Genomic DNA, 25,990 nt, shown 5'->3' with positions numbered 1-25,990 from the left:
ATATCTGTGGGATCTGTAGTGATGTCTTTTTTCATTTCTGATATTAGTATTGTTCTCTCTCTCTCTCTCTCTCTCTCTCTCTCTCTCTCTCTCTCCTCTTGGCTGGAGGCTGACACTATGGATTTTTTTCAGGGAACTAGCATTTGGAGTCATTTATTTTCTCTATTGATTTCTTGATTTCTGCTGTAATTTCTTTTTTTTTTCTTTTCTTCTGCTTACTTCAGATTTCATTCGTTCTCCTTCTTCTAGTTTCAGGAGGTGGAAGAATAGGTTATTGATTTTAGATATTTCTTCTCCTCTAATATATCCACTAAGTGCTAGAACTTTCCACATAGGCACTGCTTTCACTATGCACAGTTTCTGGTAAAGCTGGCTTCCATTTTCATCACCTTAAAAATATCTTTGCTTATTTTCACTTCTCTTCTTAGAACCCTGTGTTCTCCAGCAGCGTCTTGCTCAATTGCCAGATAATTAATTTCAAAATTGTGAGTTAGGGAATAATTTTGGTTCCAGGTCTTCTTATGGATAGCAGCATCTACAGATGCTCACAACTGAATATAACAAGTTGACTCAACTGTGTGCTTTAAACCCTCTCTAGTGGGGTTAGGGTGCCTACGACACTCTTTGTTTATGGTACAGTGGTTTTGCTCTGTACTTTGGTGGTTCTTTTCTCCTCTTAGGATTTCCATCCTTCTGCTCCTGTATCCAACTGGTTTTTAAATGTCTAGCTACCCATTCTTGATATTAAGCTATTGATCGTGGTTATTTAAATTGTTTCCAATAGCACCAATACCCTAACCAGGTCCGGCTTTTGTTTCATTTCTTCAAACTGTTTCTTTTTCTTTTATTTTGCTATGAATTTTCCTGTGTGAAGGCCAACACTGGGTTCCTATAGAAGAAGTTCTCTGACCTGCTGTAAATCTCTGTGCTGTGGGGCATAGCAGTTTGCACTGGGCCTCTACTTCTACTACAGAACTAAGATACAGAGACAATTGTGAACAATGTTTCCAGCTTTTGTTTTCTTGCCATCACATCGGTGTATTATTGGAAGGTTCAAGTGTCAATATGGAGGTCCTTTCCACTTACTGGTGTTTGAATTTCATACAAATACTAATAGGAGGACATCGAATGCTTTCTTTGGCATTCGATTTCTGTAGATAACACCTGCAAATGGATGTAGGCATAGGCGCCTCTATTTTTTTCATAATATTATCCTTTGAGACTCTACCCCAGATTTTCCATTCTCTACTGATAGAAGCATGAGTTGGACAAAGACTGCTGATGCAAAAATGCAATGATTCTTTCTGATGCCATTTATCTAGGGAAGAACAGCTGAGTTCAGAGTATGTGTATCTTCATAACGCCTGGTTTTGTTATTTAAAAAAACACCATCATTACACACACACACACACACACACACACACACACACACACACACACACACAAAAAAAAAAAAAAAAAAACCAACCAACCAACTAACCCAAAACAAACAAAACCAGTATGTATTCCCAGTAGGGGGACATGCAGGTGCCCTTCACATTGTGCCTTTGTATTATCAGATATTTTTTAGACATCTCCTCCTTTGATTTGTTCTATCAGCATTTCAACTAATTAGACTTCTATATAATGGGTCCATATATTCCTAGGCTCCATTTTATATTCTATGGCTCTGGTTATTGACCTGCATAAACAACATGTTTTCTTAATTACCATGACTGTGAGACGAGACACTATTTAAGAGCTCAGTCTCCCCTTAGCTCCCCACCCCCCAAGTCTCAGAGATGTATCGATCAGTGTAGCAAATTTCCCCAAATCAACATGATTTCGTGCACGCAGAGGAGAAGCATTTCTTCCTGCTTAAGTGGAGAACTGTGCCGATGGCTTCTGAAATACCTTGGTCACAGCGGCGCTATGGTGAAGCTTGTGGTTTAGAGGTCGGGGCCTTCTCTCTTTAGTTTGCAGCAGTCCACATTCAGAGTAGAACTCGTTCCAAGCTCGGAGTTACTCTTCCTGCCCCAGCTAACATCTGGATTGAGCAATGCTAGGCACATTACGTACAGTGCTGCTGCAGGAACTTCTGTTCCAGTAACTGTGATGAGAGGAAGGAATCAAGCTGGGATGCTTCTTGGCCTGCCAGAGGACCTGGCAGAGCAGGTCTGTGGTAGAGGCCTACCTCCACAGTCAGGAGAACAGACCCTGAACACATACTGAGCAGCTTAAAGAACCACTCAGCAAGCCCCACGAATAAACTTATTGGCATGTTGACCAGAACCATGTTGGATCTACAGACCACTTATTATTAGGTTTTAATAAGCGTCATACGTTTTCTACAAAAATTCTTATTAATTGTTATATTTATTTTTAGTCCTTTCCATCACAGTCTCCCTCCCACTATTTGATAGAATTACTGTTGAAAACTGTGTGCTTTTAAACTATGTTTTGTAACTTTCTGCCAATATATAATTACTCACTTTTATATCATTCTTTTATCCTTACTCTTACTAACCACACTTGTTAATTCTTATAACCTATCCGTAGAGCTATGAATGTTTTTCTGAGAGTATTAGTTCATGTCTACCTTGCTTCTTTGATTTCGCAATGGTTAGTGTTGTTCACCGACTTGACTGGCTCTGCTGCCTCACCTGGGAGACAGGTCTCTGGGACCCGTTGAGGGATTATCTTGAGTGGGTTAACTGAGACGGGAGACCCAGAGTTCCTAGCAGTATCTCTTCCCCGGCTTGGGAAAGCAGAAGAGAAAGAGGAAAGCATTGGGTACTGGCGTTCACCGTCTGCTTTCTGACAGCAGATACAGTGTGAGTAGTCACCTCAAGCTCCTGCCACTGAGGCATGTCCACTACAGGGGAGTTTACCCTTGAAGTGAGCTCAAGTGAACTCTGCCCTTTAGACTGCATTTGCCATGCAGCTCCCAATCCTCGCTTCTTTTCTGTCTAGTTTCCCATTTTATTGCATGGGTAGCACTTGCTTGGCAGCAGTGAATGAAAGCAAGGCTTCTTAAACAGCATTTGAGCCTTTAAATATAATGTTTATTATGCACTTTAGGGAGATAGCTCATCTTGGGTTAAAGAAATTTCTTTGGATCCCGAGATTACCAAAATTTTTTTAATCATAAGTGGATGTTATGACAAAGTTGTTTTGACTCATTAACGTATTACAAACGTGAGAACATGTATACATGGGGGAAAGGCCACCAAGCAGAAGTTAAAGCTGAAAAACAGAGAGATCATGCACTTAAGTCTTTTAGAAGGCGGAGGGTGGGTTTTTAATATACTTCTCTGGAGATATAATACTAGTTTATCTGTCCCAATTCTTATTCCTGTTGGAACAAATCAGAACAAATTCCGTGCCTTAGAATATCATCATAGGATTCTCTTGTGGTGCCAGAGGTCAGAATTCTACTGTTTCCTTCCCCTGGCTAAAGTCAAGATGGGAAGGAGATGTGTTTCTTGGGGAAGCACTTGGAGAGAGTGTGTTTCTGACTCTTCTGGGTTTTGGGGCTCATGGCCTCTTGCTCTCTTGTTAACTCCAGAAGCCTAGTGTCTTTAGATCTTTCCCCGTTACCGTTGAAACTTGGCCTTTCTTCTCCATAAGAACCTTTGTCACCAAAAAGAAGAGCCCAGGATTTATATCTCAAAAATCCTTAATCCAATTCCATCTGCAAAATCTTTCTGTGGTATGAGGTCATAGTGATGGGTTCTAGGAATGAAGTGGACATCTTTAGGCTTCGATATTTACCCTAATGTGCATTGAGTCAAACCCTATGTATTGATTTTAAATAAATAATAAAAAAAGATTTGCTATTGACAAGTCCATGTGATTTTATCCAAAACTTCTCAATGGGCACAATTACCATGAATGCTGGTGATAAAAGGGATGGTCAGGAGTGGTGGCCCACACCTATAATCCCAGCATTGAGAAGGTTGGTTCAGGATGACTGTGAGTCAGAGTCTGACCAGCTACACAGTTGAGTCCTTGTTCAGAAAGCATAGGAAGGGGGTGGTTTTGCCATCAGCTGCCAGCCCTGTGCTCAGCCTGTTGTTTCGGGAACAGTGTATCTGGCAATTTCTAGCCGACCATGTATGTTAGTGGAGGCTAAGGTCCTCCCCAGGAAGCATCCGTGGGTTTCTCGCACCAAAGCCACTTACCTCGCTATAGGTTCAGGTGAGGTCAGCACAAGGACTGTAGAAGGAGACCCTCCCTACAGAAGGAGGAAGTTCCTCTGTGAGACAACAAGACCTTCCAGTGGATATCACCACACTCTGTTGTGGAGAGGGCAGCATGGGACCCTTCTGTTCTATAATGTGTGAGAGAGACAGGAGAAAAATCACATACCACACAGGAGCTTGAGACTAAAGGGGAGAAATGGCTTTACACTTGTGTATCTTCTTCACTGTGAATTGGGGGGAGGGTACCAATTTTGATTTTCTACAATATTTCTTTTACCCACAAATCAACACATATCATCTAACATATGATCTAATACAGTGCCAAGCACAGAGACCCTAAGATGTCTATATTCAACATTACATTCAGTTATTTATCCTGGTCAGTGGGTTTTGGGGCACCCTTAACCTCCTTGTTACTAAGACTTCATTCTTCATCTCATTTTCACGCTGGTCTGTGGTTTACCTTTGTGTATATTTTCTTTAATGATAATTCTGGAGGGTCCCTCCCGGGCAAAATTCAAACTTTTATCTGTGGAGGAAAACCCAAGGCTGGTTAGGATCCGTGGAGGTAGAGAAAAGGGAGGCGACCCTCCTCCCCCAACTTCTGTGGGTGCCCTCTTCCAAGACATTCTCTTTATTACCAATTGCCTTCTCCAAGTGAGAAAAAAATAAACTAATTTTATATCTATTCAGTCCAATAAAGCTCATTGTCCTACCTCCACCCCCCGTGATAAGAGGCAGGAACAGTTCATTTTCCATTGCTAAGCAACGGCAGAAAACAGTGATCGGCATCTGTGCCCGGCCTCACCGGCTGATAGGGATCGCTGTCTAAAGTTCATGTTTGCATTCTGAAGTCAACAGTAATTGTAGTTCCCGAATAGTCTTCATTAGGATAGTTTATGGCTGGCCTAACTCCAGTCTCCACTCAGTGGTTTGAATGTACTGTCTTCCTAGGGAAAGAAATATTTGGCAGTAAAAACCCTTGTGCAGATTTCCTCCGCTCATTTCCCTTCGGTGGGCCAGGAAAGTACGGTCCACACCCGTAGTTCCCTGGCCTGGGACAGCAAGGCCACTGTTGGAGGCATTGGAGGAATCGGGTGGAAAAGAAGGCTGTGTACTCCTGGGCTGGCTTCTGTCTACTTTACGGAAAAAGTAGGTCAGTGGCGCACAGGTCTGTTTGGTAAAAGAGTTCTTGCAATTTGGGGCCCAAAGCACGACCCGTCTTTCCAGAGCAAAGGTATGTAGGGCCTTTCTTTCCATAGACCTGAGTCTCCTGCCCGCCTGCCTGGCTCAGGAATGGGTCAAACACTGGCTTTACTGTAGTGGTTCAGTCTCAGCCAACTTGAAAGCGCCGCTCTAGGCCACCAGCTCCCAGGTGTTGACTCACCCTGAGGCTGAGAGCCTGGCAGCCTAATATGGCAGCAGCCCAGGCCCTTACATAACTTGCCCTTTTAGCCCTAGCTCAAAGTTCCAAGGCTGATCGGGGAAAACAAATACAGAAAACAGCTTCGAGCAATTCATGAGCGTGTTACCCTCCTTTTTAGACCCCATCCTCAGACGTCTGTTTACCCTCAGCACTTTTCAGAGACAGTGTGGCTCCTGACTGCCCTCCTATACCCCATCCCCTAGAGTTGCATTGGATTTCTTAGAGCCGTGGTGGAAAACAAGCCTACTTGCGCCCCCTAGTGTACATGCGAATCAAAGCATTGCAAATTGAGTACCAAGAGCTTGCCGCCTCCAAGAGATTGGGGCAGCCCCGTGTCTTGAGGTCTAGGGCAGGGACCAGAAACCATACTTAAGTCTTGTCCTCCACCCCACCCTCACCCAGTTGTGCTCTTCTTGAGCCTTCCGCTTGTAATCTAAATCAAGTACTCGAAACGCGCCAAGCTCATGGGAGACAAGGGAATCTTTGCTAGTGGCGGACAGTGTGGCCGGAAACAGACACTATCGAGTCAAAGTCCAGTTGTTTTGCTACAGTCGTTAAGTTGTGCCATCCGTGTCTCTCAGACCCTTTGGGGTGATGATTCCCTAACAGAAGGAGAAACTCTGAATTGAACAGCGAGTTTCTTGGAACCTGATCATCTTGTACGTCTTCTGTCACCAAAGGAAGATAGGAGAGAGTCCAAGAAAATACACAATCTGGTCAGAATCTGAGGTAGGGGCACTGAGACCTGAGGAGGGTACCAGGAACCATGAGGACACTAGGAAAAACTGAAAACCATCTTCTCAGGATAAAGAGGAAATTTGCCTCCAGAAAGCTTGGATCCGCAACCTGAGTAAGTTACTTGGACACTCTTCCCAGGTTGACTCACTTGATTGAAGTCAAGCGCGGGCTGGCAAATGCATTTCATATCCTGCACCAACCTTAGTGAAGTATGAAGCCTAAAATGTTGAATTGAGAGTGTTCCTGAAGGTTCAGTTTGATAAAAAGTATCGTGATTGATTAATAATGTCTGCTGTGAGCATAGAACATATGAGTCCTGGCATACATGGTGAACATGCAAGGAAGTAGGGGCGTGTGTGTTTTGTATAGAAGATATGCCATAGTATTCATTATTTTCATTATAAGTGGGATTAAATTGATTCCTAAGTTTTCTTGGGTCTAGAGAACTTATTCTCACCATTCCCCTCCTTACTCTGCAAAACCCCATGACTGACCAACCGGAAGGCTGACGTGGGAGAAAAACAGAATGGCGGTGAGAATATGTCTGAGTTTCTCCTCTCCTAAGATACAGAGTTATGACACCACGGAGGGATTAACCGAATGTGACTGCAGGCGCAGAGAGCTAGCAAGTGCTTTGAGCATGTGGAGAAAGGGCGGGACCGTCCAAAAGCTCCTAAGTAGTTTACAGACACCCTTGTGAGTTACTCAGTCCAGAAGAGCTCACTGGAGAACAAGGTCACTGCCTGCACATCATAAACACAAGACGTGGAAGAGGTGGCTCCAGGGTACAGTGCTCAACTCCCTCTGACCCCGCAGACTGTTACACAGCCTCCTGTGGAAGAGAGCAGAAGTGATGTATCTCCTTCCCCGTTCTATTTGGTTGATGTCCTCTCTCTGTGTGGTTGCCACATCTTTAGGGAACTCACATAGCACCTCAGGCTGTCCTTAAGGCGCCTTTCACCATCTGAACTAAGTATCTGTAAAACGATTTGCACATCAGCTATTCTCTGCTAGCCTGGAAGGCTCGAGAGAAGTCCTGAACGTTATTTGTCACCGCGTCCTAGGGACCACCTAAAGGACTTCCTAGCACAGAGTAGATACTCAACAAATTAATGAGTTGGGTGTTGGGGGGTGGTGGGATGAATGGATGGAGGAATAGATGAGTGAAAGAAACTTTCAGAAATTAAAGATTGCTGGGGTTGGGGATTTAGCTCAGTGGTAGAGCGCTTGCCTAGCAAGCACAAGGCCCTGGGTTCGGTCCCCAGCTCCAAAAAAAAAAAAAAAAAAAAAAAAAAAAAAGATTGCTTTCTCTCTTTGCCAACCCCAGGGAAAGATCTAGAGTCTTAGATCTGGTCTTACCCAGCAAGGGAGAGGATCAAGAAGGCCAGACGGACCACAGCAGAGGGGCGGAGGGGTGCCCCGGGATCATAGCTTTCTTTCCTAGGGATCTCAGGCTTGCATTTCCAAGACAACCAGAAATACGTGCCCAGAATTCTACTTCCCAAAATGTAATTTAAAAAGAAGAAAAGCAATCTAACCAAAAACTGACGAGCTCAGAGGGGAGGAAGTTGAACTTCAATCCTCCATTCATGATGCTGGGAAAACCATATTTTTTTTAAAAAAGGCCACATTCCTGTACTTTTGTGGCAACTGTGAGCCATTCTTGCCAACTACAGTAACCTAACTGCCAAACGGCATACTGCTTTCTGCCACGGGGCCATCTGAAATCTAAGAAGGTTGATGTGTTGAACAGTTTCCCAAAGTTTATTTCTGTCTACAAGGCAGACTCCGAAGACTTCTACCCACTAATTGGCCATGGAAATTGCTACCTCGTGAGTCAGTTGCGACACCAGGGGAATAATGTTGGGTTCGGGCTCCCTGACGCCTGTTTAGGGATCTGAGGCCTGGGCTACTGGTTACTTTGGTGGAGGTATGGTTAGGAAGTGGTGCTGGAATGACCGTGAAGTATGGAAAGCCCTGGGGTTAGTCTCACAACTTTAGGACTCGGTCATGGGGCTGGAGAAATGGCCCAAATGAAAGTGTGCTTGCCTTAGAAGTTTGAAGATCTGAGTGTGTTCCCTTGAAGGATGAGATGATGTGCATCTATATAGTCTCAGCCCCAGGGAGGTGGAGACTGGCAAACCCCTGGGGTTCCTTAGCCCCGACCTGTACATGCGTGCACACGCCGAGGGGCAGGGGCTGCAGGCATCATTTCCCTAAAGCCCCACTCTAAGTCACTTTCCTCCAGGAGAAAAACATCTGCGTGGGTTTCTTCTTTGACTCCATATTCTGTCAGTGAGACCCATCTAACCCTGGACAGATGGATATGGAGAACACGAGACTTCAGGAAATACTTTCTGTAGCCAAGGACGGTACTATGGACACGGGTGAGGCTATTCTCAGCTACCACAGAAGAGAGACAGCTCTCGGGGAGAGGTGCCCACACCACATTCCCACAGCACCCTACAGGTCCCTACTCCACTAAGTGCTCTGGGGTCAAACAAACGGATAGGGGACCTGGCTCTGCCACACAGGACTGAGATGTTTCCAGGCAACTTGCTGACACTTGCGTGGGTAAGATGTGGTCGCAATGAAGTTTGGCGTCAGGTGGAGAAAGAGCCCTCGTGAGGTGAGGGTGTGATTCGTGGGCAACGGTGTAGGGTGGTAAAGGAAGGTGGTAGGTGGTGTAGGGTTGGGTCATCATGGTCAAGGAAGTAGGAGGGGAAGGTGAGATTCACACAAAGAAAGAACAATCCTCCCCACCCCGCAGAGAGGCTGTCAAGACACTCCCAATGGCGCATCTCGGAGGGACGGTGTGGCCCACAGTTCAGAATTATCTGTGTGAACCTTAAAGGCCAATAACTCGTCCCTAGCTGTCTCCATCCTTCAAGACAAACTTCCCTACTGGTAGAAAGGGCCCTCCTAGCCAGAAGACATGAGAGAAGGGTGTTTTCCAGCCCTGCCGTAGCCACGGTCACAGCCAGTAAAGGTGCCTAGGTCCTATGTGCTTCCCGATACAACCTCCCTGGTCGTAGAATGGAGTGGGAGCCTCCTGACGGATCTGTCAAGTTCACAGTCACTCAAGAAATAGATTTGAAACGACTAGGTAAGGGTTAAATAAAATAACAGCCTAGGATGTTCAACCCAGAGCCTCAGAGATTCCGATGCAGTGTCCATTATTAATAATTGCTCTGTATTAATAGACAATGATACACTTTAAGGGAAACAGGACTCAGCTGGGGTAAATGATTCTAGGCTTGTGTGGAAGCCTCACTGACTGGAGCAAGAGAAGGACTCTTTACCTTGGCCCAAAGTGAGGAAGCTTCAGAGGGAACACCTCCTCCTTTTAGACACCTGGGCTCATAGTTTCTAGACTTTTCCTGGGCAGAACTGATGGGTTCTAAAGCAAGACCAGAAGGTTTGTGACCAGGGGGATTAACTGATGACCCCAGACGTTGCTATCTGGTTTATCTGGGTGGATTTATGAAACACAAGCATAAAACGTTCTGCTGGAACCCCCATGGTTTGAGCTCAAACTGCACCTCGAGGTGCAATGAAAGACTTGGTAAAGGTTTTCACGTCGCAGTTTTGCTCCTGCAACCATCTGGGCCAGTTTCAGTAAAGGCAGTGTCTTCACACAGGAGACAAGGCCCACGGTGGCATAATCACCTTTTGAACTCTTAAGTCCTGAGGTGACAGTGTCCCTGAAGGAGGACTGTCTTCACCGTGAATAGGGGCTGTCCTAAGGGGAAGGAAAAAAAAAGCAGAGTTGGCCCCTGGGGACCCAGAGGCCCAAGATCTGATGAAAGAAATCCAAAGGTGTTGGCTTAATCGCTCAGACAGGACAGCTCCTGGCTCCCTTAGTATGATTGAGATTTTCGATTGACAGCTGCCTTGCTTCAAAACAAGTATTTGAGCCCTTCATACCAGCTATTTTCCAGTCTCAACCATCACCAGGCTGGGCACCTGTCCACCCTCCGCTAAGTGGCCACCCTGAAGGCTGAAGGTTTTTACTTTCAGACATTGATTTCAGGCCCAGAGACCTGGATGCTGGAAGTCGGTGTATTTCTCTCCCTGGGTCTTGAGGCCCCTCCTCCAACCACAGCAGATGCACCTGGCTCTCCCTGGCACAGTGCAGCCCCAGAAAGCAGCTTAAAAATACATTGCTCTAGCTGCCTTGTCAAAGCTAATATATTCAAAAGCTGAAGGTGGCTCCCAGGACAGCTATGTCGGGTCTAGCATTCAAACATTTAGTGGCTGAGTAATTACTGTAATAATTAATTTCTGTTGCTTAATCTAGCAATCAGGCATGTCTCTTTACACATGGGAGAATGCTGGTCCCTGTAGAGGAGTGTGTGTGTGTGTGTGTGTGTGTGTGTGTGTGTAAAATACAGAGCCGCAAGTGTGATGTAATTTAGGTTCGGAGATCAGTTTATGGGGGCTGGGAGTGTTTCTCGGTGTTGGGACACGTGATTAGCATGCTTGAAGCTTCCGAGTTCAATCCCCAGCGCACACACAACATTTTTTTTAAAAGCCGCTTTTCATTTTGTTTGTAGTCGTAAGTTAGGAGGAAAAGCATAAAAAGCAAATATGGAGAAACAAAAATTAAACATGCCTGACTTCAAATGCCAACTTTGTGAGAATTTTCCCCGGGTAGGATTTGGTCAAATGCTATAATTTGCAGCTTTGTCAGTGAAATGTGAGACCGCTAATCTTACCCAAATCCACCCTAGGCTTCTAGAGTCCTGCATAAGAATCTGCTGTAATCCATAGGTTAGCTTAGGTTTTTTTTCCCCTAGTAACCGCATTTCTTAAAAGTCAGAAGGTTTGGTAGAATTATCATAAAGAATGAACATCACTTAATACAATATATTAGAGACATTGATCGATGCTAGTCGATAGAATGCTGGCCAATAGAAAGATGTTAACAAGACATTTTACATTGTTTTCTCTTTCTCCTGCCTTGGAAATCCGATGCGTGTTTTGCATTTATAGCATGATTCAGTTTAATTACAAATCCAGTCGTTAAGTCCGTGCAGTGCGCATGTCTATAACTCCAGCTGAGAGAGGCTGAGGCAGGAGGATCACAAGTTCCAGGTCAGCTTGGACTGTAAAGCAAGACAGTGTCTAAAATAGAATAGCGTTCAGATGTTTGGTCCCCATAGCTGTGTGTCACATACTGGGGGTAACGGCTTACTACAGGCTTCTGTACTGCACGGTAGAGAGACATAGGGCAGAGTCACGTCTGTGGAGCTGTGACTTAACCAGAGATGATGACGTACTTATCAAACAGATACAGATGTTCTTTCATGTGTCCCAGCACTGCTGAAAAGACCCCCAAATCAACCCTGCAACACCACTTGCTCTCAGTTCACATAAAACAATGGGTTCTCAACCTGTGAGTCTCAGCCTCTTTGGGAGGAGGGGTCATACATCAGATATTCACATTATGATTCATAGCAGTAGCAAAATTAGAGTAGTGAAGTAGCAACGAAATGATGTTATGATTTGGGGTCAGCACAACACGAACTGTATTTAAGGATTGCAGCTTTAGGAAGGTTAAGAACCGCAACTTAAAGTCATCAATATTGACCACTCACTGGGCAACACATGACTAGTGTCCCTCTAGTTCTGCTGTAGATAATGCCTATGGTGTATTCGGGAGAACCATGATGCTGCCTGGCTCACTTTTCAGGTGCTTGAAGCTTACTCGTGCTGAAAGCACCCAGTCCTCCCATGTGTCTACAATGTATCTTCTGCATAGCGGGAATGAGGTGGAAAGGCTGGGCGTCTTGCTCTTCCTGCTGTGTTATACCTTTGCTCTCTGCGTCTTTGGGTTCCGCCTGCTCTGATCTGTGGGTGCACATGCTAATAACTGGGGAGATGTTTTGTACCAAACTATAATAGAAGGCTAACCTGACCAAGACTCTCTCTCTCTCTCTCTCTCTCTCTCTCTCTCTCTCTCTCTCTCTCTCTCTCTCTCTCTCAAATGTTCTCCCCTTTCATCAGCCCCACCTTACCTTATTCTTACTCGACGTCTGCAATCCCAGCCGTCCCCGCCTAGAGTCGAGAACCAATGTGAGTGAAGTCCCCCTCTTTTCTTTGGCCATTGACAAACCCTTCTCCCCCCACCCACCCCCTGAACTCATCTCACAGACATTGGAAGGAGTTTGCAGGATGATTTGATTCAAAGTAAGCATTTACTGGATGCCTTGATAGGCTCAAAACAGGACTGCGCCTTTCTTATGCTTCTACCTCCTTTTGCATTCTCTCTCTCTCTCTCTCTCTCTCTCTCTCTCTCTCTCTCTCTCTCTCTGTGTGTGTGTGTGTGTGTGTGTGTGTGTGTGTGTGTGTGTGTGTGTGTATTCCAGGTGTGGAGTACCTTGGGAAGATCCAGTAAACACTAAGTGAATGCTGAGTCCATGTGATGAGAACGCAGGGAAAGGGTTTAGGTTGGCTGTGAACCCAAAGGATTGGGCACCAGGGAGGAGGGGTTACATCAACACAACATGGCGGGAGGCCATCCGAAAGCATAGAGTTTTGTGTTATGGAAAACATGACTCCATGTCCCCGCTGGTCATACATCCCATGGGTGGATTTTATGGAGTAGTAAGGCTGGGTGGGGTTTGGTAGCCACGGAGACTAAATGCTTAGAGAATAGCAGAGCACTCCTCGGGGGCTGTGATGGTTAATATTGGTTGTTGAGTGACAGGATTCAGTCACCTAGGAGACCAACCTCTGGGCATGTGTGAGGAATTACCTAGGCCAGTCCAAGCGAGAAGAGGAAGATCATTCTAAGCACTGGACGGAATAAAAAAGGAAGGGGAGGAGTGCCGGGAAGATGGCCCCGCAGGTGAAGTACTTGTCTTGTAAGTGTGGGGAATAGAGTTCTGATCCCCATCCCCTGCACCCATGTAGATGCTGGGCAAACATGGTGGCTGCCCGTATTCCCTGTTTAGGAGGAGCGAGCTGTCTAGTTAGACTAGCCAACTGTAAGTTCAGATGAGAGGATGGTTAAGGAACAAACGCAATGGCAGCCTGACTTGCATGTGTGTTCACACAGATGCTCGAGCACCTACACATGTGCAGGGGCCCACATTCATGTAACCACACAAACCCACGTGCATGCACACACCACACACACACATGCACATCATTTTAAAATACAAAGAGGAGGAAGCAACCCAAACACCAAGTATTTAATGCTCTGCTTCCTGACCGTGGATGCAGTGTGACCCCGAGCTCCTCCAGCCGTGGTTTCCTCACCATGACAGATGGTGCCCTCGAACTGCCAGCCCCTGAAACCCTTCTTTCTCTAAGCCACTTTTTATCTGCTATTTTGTCACAGCAATGAGACAAGTGACTGAAGCCGGTGGCTTGCTCTATTGAAGGCCAGCCAAAAGTCAGACCCATTGTGTTTGAAGAGCAGTCAGTTGCCTCATTCTCAGAAAGCCTCCCTTTCCCCCTCATGGCAGACTTCCTTTTGGTCTCCAATCAATTGGTCCTAAGTGCCATGCCTAGGGTTTCTAAGTTCCCACCTTCTGCCAGGATTGTACTTCCCAGTCCCCTTGTATTTGGGGGGGAGGGAACCATATGGCCAGTTGCAGCCAATTAGCTGTGAGTAGCCATGAAGTGAGTCTTAGACCACAGCATTCCGTCTTTCAGTCTGTCCCTAAGAGCTTCCTCTGAAGGACTGTCTGCTCATCCACTTGGGCTGCCATAGTAATCAGAGCCATTCAGTCGACTAGCAGGGGCAATCACAGGGGACACAGCTAAGTGTCGTCAAAGCGCTTGAAAGCTACATGGTTTTTATCCTCAGCACAAGTACCCTCGTTGGCTGCTGGACAGATAGACACGCCAACGGCTGTCTTGGCTGCACATGAACCGCTGCTTATTTGTTTCTTGTAGTGTTGGTGTGGGATTGAACACGGCCTCATACTGCCTACGCAGTCTACCACTGTTACTCCCTCGGCCACCAAACTGCTCCTCAGGGTCTGCCCTGTTTAATGAGCGATGGCTGACCACTTCACAAAATTCACTGAGCCTGCCTCCCGCATGCTCACCCAGTAACACAACTGCATGCTGCCTGCATGCTTGCCCCCCAAAGGAGTACCACCAAGTGTTCTAGGAGCCCCTGACCAGGACAGGCCCCAGAAGAAGCAAGAGGTAGCTCCAAGCCTGGAGAGCCAGCAGCCACTGGGCAGAGTGAAGAGAGAGGCTGGAGGTCTCCATGAGGACAGAGCTGTGAAGGAGCAGCCCAGACGAAGGGCTGAGCTGGGCCCATTCCGTGAACACCAAGTGGCTGGGAATGAATAGCTGGGGTGGAGGTGTTGTGGGCAAGTGGTAGATTCATAGGAGATGGAGGGCGCAGACGTAGGTCCCCAGGAGCCCGGTAACCATGGCAACAGAGATGTGCACAGGCTGGTAAAAAGATGCTCAGAGATTTCAGCAAAGGGATACTCGGATCAGGATTGTGTGTGGCTGGAGAAGAGGAAGGAGCTTCTTCTTTTTTTTTTTTTCTTTCCTCTTTTTTAATGAGTTGGCCAGACAGAGAGAGACTTATGCCTATGTTAGTCATAATTCTCTGGGGGAAAAATAGGGAGGTTGAAAACCATAAAAATCTCTAGAGCAGTGGTTCTTAACCTTCCTAATGCTGCCACCCTTTCATACAGTCCCTCCTGTGGCGGTGACCCCCAACCATAAAACTGTTTTCTTACTACTTCATAACTGTAATTCTGCTACTCTTGTGAATCGTAATCGGGGGTTGTGACCCACAGGTTGAGAACCAGTGCCCTGGAGCAAAGCACAGAGCAAGAGGAGAGCAGTGGGGTGTGGACATTGGTTACAACTTGGGGCCACTTGGTGGAGGGAAAACCAGGCAGCAGGCGGACGTGAGGATGCTGGAGGGAAACCATAAGATGTGCAGAAGCAGAGGCTGAGAGAAGTCGGCCAGGAGGTGAGAGAGCCTCACTAAGGCAGACACAGCCTTGGGCAGCGCCCTGGAGTGAACAGGGATACTCAAGAGGAAAGGTATAAGTAGTCAGAAAGCACCGCAGAGTCAGATCAAACCCAGAAGGGGCGTGGCTGTAAACTCAGCCCCAGAGTGGAACTGAAGAAGTCAGCAGTGAGCAACAAGGGCCTGTGGTGACAAGGGTACAAGAGGTCCCCTCAAGGGACTATTGGAGATTGATTAGGAATGAAGTTTTAGCCTGACCTCTTTGATGCAATAAAGACATGATTCAGGAAGAGGGGGTGCAAATGGTCGAGCAGACTGTAGCAGTTCTCTGAGAAAATATGTGGTAAGATATTATCCATAGTGTGTGTGTGTGTGTGTGTGTGTGTGTGTGTGTGTGTGTGTGTGTTAGCTTTGAATGGTGTTCAAACCAGAGAAAGTAAACTTATGACAGATTCTGAGCTTTGAAAATTGCTTTCTAAACCTTCCCCAGACAATTTACTAAGAACTATTTAAGCTTATTTTTCTTGATAAAGAGGGTAGTGCTAATAGTGTGCAGATGGCATGTGTGTGCATATATATGTATACATGCACATGTCTATGTATACATGTATATATACACATATATAAGCACACATATGTGTATGCAAATATCTGTGTGTATATGTATGTAGATGTGTATATGCACATGTCTGCATATATGCACACACATATATACATATTTGTATATATGTACATATCTATGTTTACAAACACATATGTATACATATGTATATGTGTATATATGTGTACATATATATGCACATTTCTATGTATACTTGCATACATGTATATACACATGTGTTTATACACACACACACACACACATACACACACACACACACACACACACACTTAGCAGAAAGCAACTTCAGAGCCTAATGCCTTGTTTTGTGTTGAGCACTCGGGTCCTTTTCCTCTTTCCCTGAAACCTCCCTTCTCCTACTGTGGTAGTCACTCCCCCATTACTGTGATAGAATATCCTGACACAAGTAACTTAATGGAGAAAAGACTTGTCTTGGCTCACAGTTCCAGGGTACAGCCCATCACAGCAGGGAAGCTGTGGTGGCAAGGGCTTGAGGAAACTGGTCACAGTGCACCAGCAGGCAGGAAGCAGAGGAGTATGAGTGATTCTGCTCAGCTAGCTTTCTCCTTTATGTGCAGCCCAGGACCTAAAGCCAAGGAGTGGTGCTACCCACCTTCAGGGCAGGCCGTCCTCCCTCTGTTAACCTAATCAGGATAATCGCTTGCAGTTGTGTTTGGAGGCCTGCCCCCTAGGTGATTCTATAGCCTCTCAAGTTGACAATCGACACTCCCTATCTTACCCACTTAACCAAGGATCCTATTACCTGATCAGATGCAGTAGTAGGTAATTCTGCCACCAGGATATTGTTGCGTTTGCCTCCAATGAACCTACATCAATTGTGGTATGGTGCCATACCAAACAGGTGGCCATCTCCCTTGCTATATACTGTTGGTGTCTGCCAAAGGACCGTGTGCTAAAGGCTTGGGTCCCACCCAATGCACTACTGGGAGGTCGGGACCTGGTGGGAAGAAGTAAGCTGTTAAGGGCCTGCCCTTGAAGAAGGTATTGGGAATATAGCCCCCGCCCGCTCTTCCAGACACCTTGAGAATAGCAGGCCTCCTATTCTGTGTGCTTCTACCGTGATTTTGTCTCACCACAGAACCAACCAACTACAGACAAACCTCAAAAACTTTGCTTGAGCCAAAACAAAGACTTGAGTTTTTAAAAAACAAATTGATCCATCTCTCTTATTCATTACGGCAATAGAAAAACCACCAAACCCCTGGACCTCCAAGCGCAGTGGCTTAAAGACCATCCATTTTGCTCGGACAACCATCTTTAGGTAAGAGAGCCTGCCCCGAGAACTGACTCGGAGATCTCTGTTCCTTTCATCTTGCTACTGTCACCTCCAAAGTCATTGATTTCCCTTGTTGGTCTTTAAGATCGGAACTGTTAAAGGCATTTCCACTTTCCTACTTCTAAGGAGGGAAAGAAGGAATTAGGGGGTTTCTTTTCCGACTGAAAGCTTGGGAGTAGCGTTCTGTCGTGAGACGTCCACAGAGCTGGTTGCAGACATTGGCCGTCAGCTCTGGTCACTGCTGCTAGGACCAATACTGACTCTGTCCATGCTCCGTACAAAACGGTTTAACTTTGATCTCGCAGGTTGTATGGCTCTTTTCTCTCACAGCTTTCTTCTTTTCCCTTCAGGAAAATGTCTTGCCACAGGGTTAGCCATTGAAGCTAAACCCAGGATTCCTAATTCTTTCAGCCTCCGCTTCCCGACCTCCAAGAGGCTCAAGTGCAGGGCGGCGAATGTGTCGTAAGGCATAAAGGTGGACACTGGGTCAACTGGCCATCAAGGGGAGAGTTGAGGTGCATGATCTGCACCCTGGCCTGTCTCTGCCTGGGGCATGCCTAGCCCTGTGTCGTCTACTGGAGGGCGGTGCGGCAGCGCCACCGTGTGGCCGCGCGACATCAAAGCGCTGGGGCTCCACCCGCTGAGGGTATCGCGCTGCTCAGCCAGGCGCCTAGTTAAGATGCTTGCCAGGGAGAGCATCTCCTCTGGTCCTCATATCGATTTTCTTGCACTGCCCCCTGGTGGAGCCGTTTCTATCCCAAGGTGTAGAGGGTTTATGCAGAGGGACAGTTACTGTCAGAGGCCGCAGTCTAGCTGTCAACGTGCGTACCTTGGTGGTTTGAGAGCTCTGGTCTCAAAAAATGAGGAAAACAAAAAGCAAACAAAAGTCCCCGGAGAGCTCACGGCCAGCTCATGTGTTTTCCCGGGGTCCGGAGAAGAAATGAATATAACTCACAGCCCCTGAGGAGGGTGCCCAGACAGACATGGACGGTCACAGCAGCAAGAACCATCTGCCTTCAGAGTCTTTAGCCATCCAATGTGGCACCCTGTTCCAAACTTGATGATTCCAGGGATTGCCCCAGGGGGCTCTGCTCCAGCATAAATACTCCCCACATTCAGGAGGTTCCTAGTAGGCTGTGTTCTGGATACTAGAAAGGGAGACTTAACACCTCACACTTCTATTGCTATGGAAACGTCCCCCCATCCCCCACCCCCGCAGGTAGACAAATGCTAAACTCCCGCACTAAAAGAGCTATAGGGACCTTTAACTTATATCGGTAGAGGATGCAAGGAACTGGTCAAGATCAGCCAGTTAACATTCTCCATTAGGAGAAGATGAAGCCTCCATTTCATGGCTTCTCCGTTCACAGACATCTTCAGAGTGAAGAGCTGTAGCCTGAGAAAGACCCAGGAAAGATGGGGATTTGGGAAGAGAATTGGAATCCAGAGATCTTTGATCTTTCCAATTCTCCTTACTCAAGCCGTTCCCAGCTTCCTCCCTGTCTTGTTTGCAGAATAGGAGCACGTCAAAAGCGCTATCAGTACATGCCTGTAATAGCAAAAGAAGAGACAGTCCAGTCTTAAGGATCTGCCCCTGGTAGTTAGGTATTCCTGGGGGTGTTCACAAATAGATCTGGACCTGGCTCATCACTTCCAGCTTTCCGAATCCATTCTACTTTGTAATGAGGGGCAGCTAACGGTTTTAAAGCACCTGCCAAGTGTAAGGGAGCTCCATGAATCAACACGTTTGCTGTTTGCAAATATTGCAAGCCTTGTGATTAGCATCGTTGTTCATGGAAGGAAACTGAAGCCCAGTGAAGTATTTCAACAAAGGTCACTCAGAGAACACCCAGCCTTCTCAAGTCCGGGTGCTCCTTCAGCCACCATGCTGCTCTGAAGAGAAGATCCGAGAGCACCCGTGAGCTCGGGAGCCTGGAGAGGACAAACCTGTGCCCCCAACAAGTTTGCAGTTAAAGTCCTGGGTAGGACCAGGTTTGCTTTTCCTTTCTCTATGAGAGAGAAAGATGTTAAGATCTTCTCGTGTGCTTGTCCCTCATCGTTCTGTGTGGGAGGAAGGTGTTCTCTGCATCTGGGAGAAATATCATCTCATCACACACAGAGACCCACGTGAACCCTGTGGTAACCTCTTAGAGACAACATCCTCATTCTCTGTGGAGAAAGGATACTTGCCTTTTACAGCTTTTTCACAATGACAATAACAGTAATACAACATGTTTTCGTGTTTAGAGACAGGGTCCCTCAGAGTAGTCCTGACTATCTTGGAACTTGCTCCATGGATCAGGCTGGCCTTGAACTCAGAGATCTGCCTGCCTCTGCCTCCTGAGTGCTGGGATTAAAATAATGTGCCCCACTGCCCAGCTTTCTTTTTATTTTTTGTTTTGTTTTGTCTTGAGAGGTGTGCGTGTCTGTCTGTCTGTCTGTCTGTCTGTCTGTCTGTGCAGCCTATACTTTGGATAGTGGAGTGGCGGATTGTATTTCTAAAAGCAGCTGTCCCAAATGCATACCATCTTACCCTTACGTAACTGAGATCCTCCCTTTGCAAATTCCTAAGTGAACTTAGGATGCTTTCTCTCTGTCTCCCCCACTCCCACACCCGGGTGACATTTGTGCCAGCCTCAGTTGGTAGATTGGGACATCACTAGTGTGCATAACTTCTGAGACAGATCATAAAAACTCCCTGTCCATCTGCTCTCTCGGGACATTTGCAGCCGTGTTTTGAGGTAGTCATTGGTTGCAGGGGAACAAAACAGGTCTAAGTGCCCCGGCCTCCAACTTCTTAAACTATAACTGAATAGAAGTCACAAACGATTTTGGCAACAATAAAGGGTTTTGGAACAAATAGCAACCCCAGATCAGTCTGGATGCATAATGAATACAGAGCGCTATGCACACTGCTCACCTGCGGGGCACTGAGAGAGCTCACTGCGGCCTTGGTTCTGAAGTCACAGTGTGAGAGAGCGTTGTGCTCACCACACCTTGCATGCTCTCCCACCGTGCAGTGCCAGTGAACGCAGCTGGAGCACGGGCCTCATATTCCAGATGTGTCATATGAGCTGCAGTCCTTTAGCGTTTGTTGTTGTTCTTACTGTACAGAAATAGCTTCATTCTTCTATAGAAACACACTGGTCTAATTACAGAAAACAAAGGCACTTAACATGTTCCGGCATTTTCTTCAAGAGGTAAGTATTAAATTACTATATCTTTAGGTTCCCTTGTGTTACAGTGCTTGGTTTTGTTTTTTATTTCTTTTTAGGGTTTGTCTGTGTAGCTCTGGCTATCCTGGAACTATCTCTGTAGACCAGGCTGGCCTCAAACTCAGATCTGCCTGCCTCTGCCTTCCAGGTATTAAAACTGTGTTCCACCACTGCCCGTCCAGTGCTCGATTTTAAAACTTGAACTTCGAATTGCTGATGAGTTCATTAAAAACCATTAAGCGAATCTTGGTTTGGGATAGCGCAGGACTTCCAAATGCCATTTTTACTCTGAAATGTCCCTACACACCCTTATGTCGTGTGCACTATGTATTTATGTGAAGCAGTGGTCGCAGCATCAATAATCCTAAAATCAAAGCATCAGTCAACTCTGAAACGCTTTGACGAACTCTACATCCTGCACTAGCAAGATTTCACTCTTTATATAAAAATAGCCAAGCGTATTCATCTCAGTGGTGTGCGAAATTGCTTTCCTATTTAATATGTGGTAAGGCTGCACATACGTATCTCTCAAAGAATTGTCTTAAAATGAACCTCTCTGTGGTTTATTGTTAGTCAATGTTTGATCTATATACCTGTCCTATATTGTTACACACGTAGCCTGTGTATAATTATCTTAGGTGGAAAGGGGTCCTTAGTCACTACAGAATACTTGTGGGGAGGCTAGCTTCTGAGCCCCTTCAGCTAATGCTGTTGGGGACAGAGTTGTGCTCTGCCCACATTGAAAATTCAGGAGCTCAACCATTTATTACCAATGGGTTAAGGCACTAAGTTTGGGTGGTGTGATGGCTGTGAACACTTTTGTTATCTTCTCTCTTCAGTGAAGTTTAGGCAAATCCACTCTTAGGCATACAAAAAAAAATTTCCCCAGGGAGAGCTTTGAGGCAGACTCACGAGACCCAAGTCTCAGTCTCAAGGGGGCAAATCTCCGACAATGGCGGTATGCTTTGAAAACACTAGCAAATCGTGTGTGGTGTAAAACCACACAGTGCAATGTCAGCTTCCTGATTCTAAGGACGCTCGTTTAAGAATGGAGTGATAAGAGGGAGTGGTGTGTGATGGGAAAGGAGGGATATTTGAACTGAGCGACCAGTCCCTCAAGGGCCAGAAGCCTTGAGTATCCGGCCTCTGCTTAGGACAGAATATCTCCAGCAGCTTCCACTCACAGACATAGATACCCTCCTGGGTAGCCTCCTGAGACCTTGTCTATGAGTCCCCAGTTGGCCAACACCCTGGGCCAGGATCTCTCATTTGGGAAATGAGCTAACATCAATGGAAGGGGTTTGTGGATTGGTACCACACATCTTGTTCCCTGCTCCCTTTATCCTGGCTACACACTTGTGTGAAAATCCTCCATCCTCAGGAAAGGCATTAAAACAAGAGCCTGCTTCTGCCTGTGTGGTCTGATTCCTCTCTCCAGAGACCATGCCATGCTGTCTCTGTGTCTGTCTGTCCATGGTGTTAATAAGTTTTCTAGTAAACTTATTCCCCAGAGATCTGTCTCAGTGTTCTCTTGAACCCCACACCCCAAAACCCAGCTTTTGTTTGTGAGATTGAGTGTTGTCAAAGTGAACAATCTCCGGGGAGGTGACACTGATGTCAGGGTGGGGGTCTGAAGCTTCAGCACCATTGGTAACATCCTATTAGAAAGAAGAACGAAAGAAAAGACAGACAGACAGACAGGAAAAAAGTAAGAAAGACAGAAAGATGAAAGAAAGAAAGAAAGAAAGAGAGAGAGAGAAAGAAGGAAAGAGAAGAAAGGAAACACCCCAAACTTAAGATTCAAAGCAAAGCCTACAGTGTTGAATGTCTATTAGATTAGAGTGTGAGGCTTATATGAACATTGCTATTTAATTTTTAAAAATACTCATTGTATCTGCTATGTATTCTTTTTTTGCTACTTTATTTCTTTTTTTTTTTTCTTCTTTTTTGAGACAGGATCTCTCTACATAGCCCTGGTTGTCCTGGAACTTACTCTGTAAATCAGGCTGGCTTCAGACTCACAGAAATCCCCTTGCCTCTGCCTCCCAAATCCTGGGATTAAAGATATCTGCCACCATGTCTGGTTTTGAATGTTTTGAATGTAAAACTTTCCACCCAAAATCTCAGGTCCCAGTCACTATGGCTTTCATGAATTTCTGTGCTCCATGTGTGTGCCTACATATGCTGATAATTAAAATCAAGGCCTTTGGGATTGAAGGACCCATCACTCAAGTCAAATGTCCGTCCCCTCCCATCACACACCATCCCATCCTACCACACTCTTGAGCCCCAGCCCAACATGCATTAGGGTATGGGGTTTAATCCCAGACACAATGTCAAAGAGGGAAGAACCCAGAATTCCTTCAGTTCCCTTCTGTGCTTACACTCGTGCCTCTCCCTGGAAGATGGGTCACAGAGATTTAGATTTGCAAATCATCCCCTTGTCTCTTTTTGTTCCCACTCTCTTCAGGCAAAAGAATAATCCTCTGCCTTGGGCTGAGTTCAGGGAACCTGTCGAGCATCACTAAAAGTACTTCTCTCACAAGTGGGTTCTGCTGTGACTGCCATTTCAAAGACAGTTTTTTAAAAACGAACGTTGGATTAAAAGCTATTTGCTATTATTTTAACACTACAACTTCTATTATTCGCCCCCCCCCAAAAAAAAACTTCCACTGCAGAGCAAGGCTGAACCAAACTTGTTAGGACTATACCCTTAGCCTAACATAACGAGAAAGTTGTTCATGTTACAGGTAAAGAAACAGACCCCAACAGTGGTTCTCTCCTCTCCTGGTGAATTGTTCACTCTTCTCGATCTACTACAGTGGGAAGCTTTTCTGCTGGCACTCCCAGGAGACCAGTCCACATCCTGGGACTCATGCTGCATGCATATTCTTCCTTAATCAAAATGATTAATCATTCATTCATTGAAAGAATGCCGAATTTTGTCAAATGCTTTGCAGTAAACTTAACGACACCATTTGTTAGAGCTCCCTCATTGTTTCTCTTAGGGAGAAATATCCTTGGACCACTTCCCTGATCTCAAGCAAATACATAGTACTGACTTTGGAAAATCCAAAAAGAGATGGGTAATCCTTTTCCTTCACGCCATCAACTCCAGCAGAGCTCCTACTTGAGACCCCACTGAACCATCCTCCAGTGGTTAAAAGGCTCAAGGCTGACTTCTGTTACTATGCCTGGTCAGGGCCTTGCAACCCAAGAGTCCAGTTTCATGACAACCTAATGGCCTTCTTTCTTTCCCCTTTGGGGGTGGGTGGTGCTAGAATAGAAATCATCTTGAATATTGTTTTTCTCTTCCTTCTACTCTCAGACATTTTAACCTGAACATTAGGAATAGTCTCCAATGTTTTGTGAGGCTTTTTCATAAGTTTAATAATTTATACAGTTCTAATAATAATTTTATAAGATTTTGTCATAATCCTACCCATTCAGTTGAGGACTTAGCTCTTTGACATGAAGTTTTTAATTTCTCTTGAGCCATTTAGAAAACCAAATAACATGGTAACCCTATAACCCAGGCTCACCATATTCACTTGACCTACCTTTGAGCAAAATTGTCACATGGGGGACTTGGGCTGTCCATGGCTACATTCCTAAGTGTTTGAAGGACACTGAATAGCAAGAGAGGATGATTCCAATACTCAGGTAAGACAAGAAATTATCTTACCCGTCTTAGGTCACTGGGATACCAGGTTTCAGCTATCCAGTGTGGCAGGCGGGGTTTAAGTTAATCAAATGTGCTGTTGAAAGAGAAGGGCCGCTGCCATGCCAACACTCTTCCAGAACTTCCTAAGAACAGCTGGCTTGATCCCAGAGCCTTCTCATGTCACAATGGAGACTGCTGCACACAGGATCTCTCTGATGCAACATGAAAGGGGATATTGGCAAAGTACACCATTCAATGACAATGCTATATACCTCTCCCCAGTAGGGTCCAATAGTCAACCGTTGTCTCAGAGAGGCCACATGCAGGCAGGGGAGATGGCTCTGTAGATAAGAGTAACTGCACCTAAGCACTGTGTCATCAAAAGAAACAACTCTTCTCTCAAAGGAATAAGAAACACAGTATATTCTACAGGAAACATCATGAGTGTCCACGGCCCAGAAACCATTTAGATTACCCTCAATATAATGTTTCAGTGTGGAGCATAATGCTTTAATTGTGGAGTTTTGTAGTAACAGAACAAAGAATAAGTCAAGATATTTAAACAATTGATTGTTGGAAACATCAGAAGGTACAGAAAGATGGGTCTCCTCTGCCATCTGATGATGCTCTTAACTTTTCCGTGAATGGAAATCCATTAACCACAGGATGTTAGGTCAAACAGAGGTCAGCATGGAATGGCCATTTAGGGGGCAAAGGCTAGCTTCGAAATTAAAGATAAAGAGTAATTAGGCCCTGGATTTACAACACTCCAATTTCTCCAAATCACTACAGTTCTAATCAATCAGTTGTTTCAGGAATTCTGGTTCGCATTGATAACCTGAGTTCAATTCCTGGAACCCACATGGTGGGTAGACTGCCCAAGTTCTGTGCCAAACATGTTTACTCTTCTTCTGGTGTTGTTATTGTTGATGGAGTGTCCAGTGTCCTAAGATCTCAAGTCAGACAATCCTTTGGTTGAGTTTCTTCCATAAAGTGGGTGGGACTTCATGTTTTTGTCTTACGGGAATAACTCAGACAGCTGTGAGCCATTTTGCACAAAGGGTGCTGTTATACATTCAAGTGCTCTGCTCTTTGCACTGAAGGGCATATGTGGGACATACGAAGGAATTCCTTCATCAAGGCAAGTTCTGATCAGGAGTCCTTGCAAAGGCCAAAGCACATCAGGTGCTTCCCTTGTGCTGGTAACCCAAATGAGCTACTCTCCCTCCAAGCATGTCTCTCTGCAGCAGAGAAGGGAGGAGTGTCCTTCCTGTGAGCAGTGAATAGAGTGGTCCAGGGATTTTCTCCCTAAGAGGAACAATGAGAGCTAAGAAATGGTGTAACTAAGTTTACTGTAACAATTTGACAAAATCCTCTACAGTATCCTTTCATGGGGCATGTAAGTCAGAGGAGGAAGGATTAATAATTTTGATTGAGGAAGAAAATGCATGCAGCATGATCTTGGGAGAGAAAATCCTAAACAACCTACAAAAGAACGTTAAAATAACAACAAACCCTACCCATGTCCAAATGTAGCAGAGTTTCATTTGTAGACCAGCCATGAATGAAAAGCAATTTCATTTCTGTAGACCAGGACTGGACTTTGAAGATAAAACTAAGAAAACCATCTTCTTTACAACAGCACAAAATAGGAACAAATTGACAAGTATAAACTTAATAAGGATACAATCTATGAGTAATTTCTGAAAAAAATATAATTAAATGGGAACTGTGCCTTGTGCTGAAGGACTTAATGTTGTTAAGATGATGACCCTTCCTCAGTTGATGTATAGATTCAATGTACACTCTACTGAATCTCTCAGTTTCTTTTGCAGATGTTGGGAAACAGATCCCAAATTCCAATGGAAAAGCAAGCCCAATGATTTCA

The 25,990-nt window shown here is 45.5% G+C and overlaps 1 long non-coding RNA gene across 2 annotated transcripts in view; it reads right to left on the bottom strand.

Moving 5' to 3' along the window:
• LOC102550434 (uncharacterized) overlaps window positions 1–24,223 on the bottom strand; it is a 39,732-nt gene extending 15,509 nt beyond the window's left edge. The window contains exons 1-5 of one of the 2 annotated variants that reach the window (XR_015623290.1): window positions 24,124–24,223; window positions 20,144–20,371; window positions 4,648–4,713; window positions 4,164–4,312; window positions 1,894–2,089 (exon numbers count right to left, since the gene is read on the bottom strand). This is a non-coding gene — a long non-coding RNA (uncharacterized LOC102550434). The remainder of the gene's footprint in view (window positions 1–1,893; window positions 2,090–4,163; window positions 4,313–4,647; window positions 4,714–20,143; window positions 20,372–24,123) is intronic. The other variant, XR_015623289.1, reaches the window with a different exon arrangement.
• Between the last annotated feature and the right edge of the window lie 1,767 nt (window positions 24,224–25,990).

Source organism: Rattus norvegicus, chromosome 6 (genome assembly GCF_021556685.1).
Source record: "Rattus norvegicus strain SHRSP/BbbUtx chromosome 6, alternate assembly SHRSP_T2T, whole genome shotgun sequence".
Classification (NCBI taxonomy): Eukaryota; Metazoa; Chordata; class Mammalia; order Rodentia; family Muridae; genus Rattus; species Rattus norvegicus.
The sequence above is the reverse complement of the archived record's forward strand: the minus strand, read 5'-3'. Positions and strand labels throughout refer to the sequence as shown.